This window comes from Podarcis raffonei, chromosome 8 (genome assembly GCF_027172205.1).
Source record: "Podarcis raffonei isolate rPodRaf1 chromosome 8, rPodRaf1.pri, whole genome shotgun sequence".
NCBI classification, from domain to species: Eukaryota; Metazoa; Chordata; class Lepidosauria; order Squamata; family Lacertidae; genus Podarcis; species Podarcis raffonei.
In genome coordinates this window covers 19081129-19087742 of record NC_070609.1, presented here as the reverse complement: position 1 = coordinate 19087742, position 6614 = coordinate 19081129, and positions in this window count along the sequence as shown.

The window sequence follows — 6614 nt, the reverse complement described above, 5'->3', positions numbered from 1 at the left end:
GTGTGTGTAGTCAACCTGCACACTTCCATGTGCAAAACAGGAAACTAAACAATGCCACCTGAAAGAAGAGAGATCATAGCAACACTGGTAAATGCTCCAGGCTAGATCCACACTAAGTTCATTGAGCTTTGTTCCCATTGCAACATATGGGGCTTATGTCATGACTCACTTACCATAACAATTACAGTGGGAACTGAGTTCAACTTTTGGTGAACCAGGAAGTTGCCTTACACCAAGACAGGCCTACTTGAAGCTACTAGCCATTGTTTTGCACCCTCACACTAGGCATGCATGGGAGTCACTGAAGTGCCCACTGGTGGCTAAACAATCCTAATATCACCTTTCACTGGCTTTCTCCAACTCCAGATGTTTGCAACTATAACTCATATAATCTCTGGCCATGGGCCGTGTCCTGTCCTATACAGTGGTACCTCGGGTTAAGTACTTAATTCGTTCTGGAGGTCCATTCTTAACCTGAAACTGTTCTTAACCTGAAGCACCACTTTAACTAATGGGGCCTCCCGCTGCCACCACGCCGCTGTAGCACGATTTCTGTTCTCATCCTGAGGCAAAGTTCTTAACCTGAGGTACTATTTCTGGGTTAGTGGAGTCTGTAACCTGAAGCGTATGTAACCTGAAGTGTATGTAACCCGAGGTACCACTGTACTGTACACTTAACACGTGATCTCATCTATGCAAAATTTCAGGGCAAAATTCAGATTTCCTGGACAGCAAATGGGCAACAAGGCACCAGATTAGAACTTCAAGTACCTGAATGCATACCATATTGCCAATATAGGCAATAAAAGACATGTTGAGCATTCCGAAGTAACACAAAGCTACAATATCCAGCACACTTGGCAAACTACAATTCCCAAGATTCTCTGGGGAAAATAAGTGCTTTAAAAGTGCACTGGGTGCGCTTTAAATGGATCATGCAGATGGTTTTAAAAAAAACCAACAACCAGTGGGGAAATAATAAAGACAGGGGAGGGAGAGGAGCTTAATGGAAACCAAGAAAAAATATTTTTTTACCAGCCTCCTTCGGGTTTGATCCAGAGTCTGTAGAAAGGAGCTGTTGCTCAAGAGGTGCGAAGTGGACCTCAGCCGAGATCTCTTGAACATAGGAATGTGGGGATTGGACTGGGAGGGTGGGAAATGGAAGAGGGGCTCTTATGAAGGGCAAGCAGGAACTTTGGAGGTGAAAAATAACAAAGGGGAATTCTTGTGCAACAAAGCAGTTGTTGAGATTAGAGTACAAATCTTTAAGTGGTCCTTGGTGGGGGATTTCCCCAGCTGCTTAATAGGAAAGCTTTTGTTTTCCCCCTGGCAAACAAAAGGAGCAGGAGTTTCTCAGGAAATATATCTGCAATGTTACTGGGTTTCCCTTTCCCCACCATGGGGGTTGAGTACAAATGTGTGCGGGGTCAGGTGCAGAAAGAGGGGGTTATAGTGCATCATTTTTCAGGGGGGGCATGACCTTAATATAGGGGTACAGAACTCTTTTTCACCCTGAGTGCCACATTCCATCACAGGCAGATGGGAATGTACTGGGAAAGCAGCACCCAGCAGGACTGAACCTCCTGCTCTCCACAGTACATTTGATGGGTTGGGGGACCATACGTTTAACAAACCATTAGAGCTGTGCGCCGGAATTGCCCGAGGCCTGAACCAAATCAGGCAGGTTTGGGGTGATCTGGGTGTTGGCCAACTCAGACTGAGCACTATAGGTCAGGCTGGGTACCCAGAGTGATCTGGGACTCTCATAAGGCAGGAAGGAGAAGTTAGGAAGAAAGGAGAAACCACAAGAAGGTCAGTTGTGTCTTCTCTGGAGGTGGGTTGAGGCGGGTGGCAGTGGATGCTTTAGATATGGGAGGCAGGGTGCTCTCTTCCGCCTGACCTCTCCTTTTTCCTGCCTGATGCCACTTGAGACTCCTTTCTCCGCAATGCCCCACCCCTGAAGCAGCACCTATTGGCCTTGATGCCTCTGCACAACAGCTGCTGGGCAGGGTAGAAGAAGAAGAGTTTGGACTTGATATCCCGCTTTATCACTACCCTAAGGAGTCTCAAAGCGGCTAACAATCTCCTTTCCCTTCCTCCCCCACAACAAACACTCTGTGAGGTGAGTGAGGCTGAGAGATTTCAGAGAAGTGTGACTAGCCCAACGTCACCCAGCAGCTGCATGTGGAGGAGCGGGGAAGCGAACCCAGTTCACCAGATTACGAGTCCACTGCTCTTAATCACTACACCACACTGGTTCACAGGGTATTCAACACTGCAGGAATGAACTTTCCCACCCTGCTCTCAAGTTGATGGGAGACTGGCCCACCCTCACTGGCAGAGGAAGGGGATGCAGTGGGTGTGGTCCGCCCCGGGTGTCATCCCTGAGCGGGGTGACATCACCACACACACCCCAGGATGGTCACCATGGGCAGCGCCCCCCTGGGATGATAGCCCCAACCCCACAGATGGCTAGCCCCCCCCCCAGGTGCACAGCATGTGCACCACTCCAGGTGCTGGAACAGCTAGCCCTGCTTCTGCTCACCCTCTGTTAGCTATGCATGGCGTCACCCATTTGTCAATGCCATGCATATAGTGTCAGGTGTCAAGGGTTGGACTGAGGAGGAATGGTGGGAACCACCCTCCCCCTCCCTGCACCTTCCCGAGAAGAGGAGGACGGTATAGATTTAGAACAGTGGTTTGCAGAAGGGCATAGTTCAGAGGCTGCAGAGGGGAGGAGCTGGGAAATATTGGGAGAGCAGCAGGAAGAAGAAGCACTGGGGAGAGACAGCTAACAGACTCAGTGTCCCTTGAAAGCATTCCTGACCCACCCACCCCAGAACAAGGCGTGCCTTGAGAGTAATAGAACAGAAAACTGAGAGGCAGAAAGCACAGATCAGCCGGCACAGGGGTGACATAGAATAGGAGGGATGGAGGGGATGGGACTATACTTGGGCCAACGCCATTATCTAAGAGAGGCAGCATTCCTTCATCTCTCTCTCTCTGTGAATATTGAATAAACTACATGGTAAGAACTCTTCTTGTTTTTCTGCTTCTTGGCATCCCACCGTGAGAGGGATAGGGTCTCCTGAAGCCTTGACATCAGGTGAGTCGACTTCAAAGGAAGCATCAGACGCGGACTCCAGCTGCACTCCAAATTCTGCCTTTGCAGTCCTGGCTTGAAGTCAAGCTGTGGCAGCATACTGTAGATTCCTGATGAAAGCAGGGCATCAGCTGCACTGTGCAGCAATGGGCTCCTCTTGGAAGTTCCAATCGGGAATTTCTAGCTCCCCTTGGTATCTATTGAACTACAACACTCCCTGGCCCCAGCCAGCATGGTCAATTGTAAGGGACGACAGGTCTTGTCATCCACAAGATCTGGAGGACAATATATTCATGCCCCACCCCCCAGATTTGTGCACATGTCAATAAAAGAGTTGTGCCATTTTACTGCAGATTGCGAGGTTGGATTTGCATAGGCACAAGTCTCTAGGACACAGTGTGCATTGGAAAACACCTCTGATTTCAGTTCTTTGCAACATCGGGGGTTGCTCAATCCATTGCTTGAAAAGGACTGGCATGGTTTTAGGGAACTGTACATTGTGGAGATGAAGCAACTTTAGGCAGCGGTGGTTCATTTCGACCTGTGGTTCCATTTTGGGGAACTGTGGTGTCCGTTTCAGGAGTGTGTTGCAATGGATTGCGGTTGTGCTTCTCCATGGCAAGGCGCATGCTTAGCATGCAGAAAGTCCCAGGTTCCATTCATGATATCACCACATAGGGTGGAAAGAGACACTCCGCCTGACACGAGCTGCTCCCTGTCAGTGTGAGCAATACTGAGCCAGATGGACTAATGGCCTGACTGGGTATAAGGCAGCTTCCTATGTTACTAAACTATTTTCTGGTACCTGCTTTGATTGTGGTCCCTACTTGTCTTTGCCTGTGCATATGGACCTAGCAGTGTTTCATTTGCTGGAGATGTGAGGAGGAGGGAGACAGACTCAAAGACTGAGATGGCCATCAATCCTCTTCCACTGTTGCTTCAGAGCTCTGCTGTGCAACTAAATATTCTGTTAATCATCCTTAATTTTTTCAAAATTGGAGGCTGACCTTCTCATTAGCATCTGCAGTGCAGGCCAGTGCAGGACCGGAGGTTGCAGATGAAAGCAATACAGAATATGAATTTGCACGTTTTCATATGGCACTTAACAGCAGGGTGAACCGTAGGGCATTGTGTAGTTCAAGTAAATGTTTCAGATTCCGTTGGCCTCTTGCAACATCAGAGTTTGTGCAAATCCCTGTGAAGGGGCTGGAGCAGTCTTAGGGGACCATGTCTCTCATGCAAAAGGGCTGATTCAGTTTTTGGCATTGTGCAACACCTTCAGAAGTGTGGTGTGGTTTGGGGGACGTGCTATATCCAGTTCAGAGGACTACTGCGTTATCGGGAACCTTTGCCATTTCTTAGGAAGAGACCAGGGACCTGAAGCCAAAGTTCTGGATGGTTAGTTCAAATCAAGATTAATTGTTGCATGATTATTTAAATTTGTATCCCAGCCTGACTCTCCCCAAAGCACATAACAATAATTAAACTACATAAAAGCAAGTAGTGTGTTTTTGGATGTGTTAAACTTGCATCCAAGGAGCTTGATATGGCGTACATAGTTCTCCCCCTCTTCATTTGATCCCCACAGCAACCCTGTGAGGTAGGTTAGGCTGAGAGGCAGAGACTGGCCCAGGGTCACCCAGGGAGCTTCATGGCTGAGTGGGGATTTGAACCCTGGACTCCCAGGTTCTAACCCAACACTCTAACCACACCACCACACTGGCCAATGCAAGGGTGAGAAGCTTCAGGCTTTGGGTGCCTATGCAGCCTTCTAGGCCTCTCATTCTGGCTCTCAAGATTCTCCCCAAGTCACTTCCCTCACTGATTGTGCATTATCTGCCTCTATTTCTTTCGCTTGGCTGGAATGTGTCCATTGTAATAGTGTCTCTTACCTACGTGGATAGCTGCACATATTGATGCCTCCAACTCTTGCGTGGCTGGCATTAAAAGTTGCATCCATTGCCCACACACACCCAGAACGTTGCCCATGAGAAAACACAGCCCTCAGGCTGAGGATGTTCCCCAGTCCTTGCTGTGCCATACTGCAAAAAGCAGTTCATAGTGCAAAACCTTCATTAAAGTATCTTCCAGAAGCCTGGACAAATACAAAAAGGTCTTGGCAGCTCTCCTGCAGGCAGTTAAAGAGGAAGACTGCCAGGTTTCCCCTGGGAAGGAGTTCCATAATACATTTCCCAAAGCATCCTCAAGATATCATAGATATGTCACTGAACAGCTATGGTCTCATGTAGAACCTGAGATCCAGGCATACCCCTGTCACTCAAATATAGTCTTTCACACATACTCCATCACAGTACAGTTGTACCTTGGATCTTGAACGCCTTATGAGCTGAACATTTTGGCTCCTGAACGTTGCAAACCCAGAAGTGACTGTTCCGGTTTGCGGACCTTATCTGGAACCCAAACGCAGCTTCGCGGCTTCCAATTGGCTGCAGGAGCATTGGTTTCCAAATGTTTTGGAAGTCGAACAGACTTCTGGAACGGATTCCATTCAACTTCCAAGGTACCGCTGTACAAAGGAAATCATTTACAATTCCCTGGTCCCTGAGTCAAGTCAAATACACCCCTTTGTCTTCTCCTGGCTTCATCTCACCATGGGGTGGGTAGGCATTGTGATTGAGATGGTTGTCCGCCTGACACTCTTGGGGCAGGATATCACTGGACATGACTCCTTAGGAAGGCCCTGCCAAAGGGACTGTACATCTCAGGGATTATGGTGGGATCACTCACCCCTCCCCTTATACCTCACTTCCCTGGGTCCTAAATGCCATTGGAACTGAGATGATTGACACAACGATGTGATTTCTTATTTTTTTTAAAAAAAATGTCCAGTAGCACCTTAGAGACCAACTAAGTTTGTTCGGGGTATAAGCTTTCGTGTGCATGCACACTTCTTCAGATAACTTCAGATTTCTTATGAATTTTTAAAGTTTTCGCATTGAGCCAATACATAGACACATTTATCAGTGAATTGCTACATTTGGTCATGTGCAGCAGAGGCTCTTTGCCTTTGCCTCATAGTGTGGAGAGGCAAGCCTCATTGGGGGGGGGGGGCAGGTCTCTCACCCCCCTTCCAATTTCATGGTAACAGTTTCTGTTTTTTCGTTTCTTTTTAGGAAGACTTCTGTAATAACCACTATCTGTACTTTTCAGCAGTTCATCGCCTTCTGACCATTTCATGCACACTGTATATGTGCGCTTGTTTTGCAATTCAGGATCGTGCTTCATGCAACTGATTAAATGCACTGCACTCAATGAAAGCTTACACCATGATAATTTTGTCAGTCTTTTAAGGTGCCATTAGGGGTAGTGGAATAGGTCAGTTTTTGTTTTTCTTATTTCTCAGTCTAAGTCCTCACCGAAATTTGTCAGCATTTTTTGACAAATTTGTTTTTTTTATAAAAAAAAATCTGTCCCTTCCCTTTTTTTTCTTTTTTGCAATCTGACCTAAGTTCCCCTAATATAATAGGGATATAGGCATTTTTATGTGCAC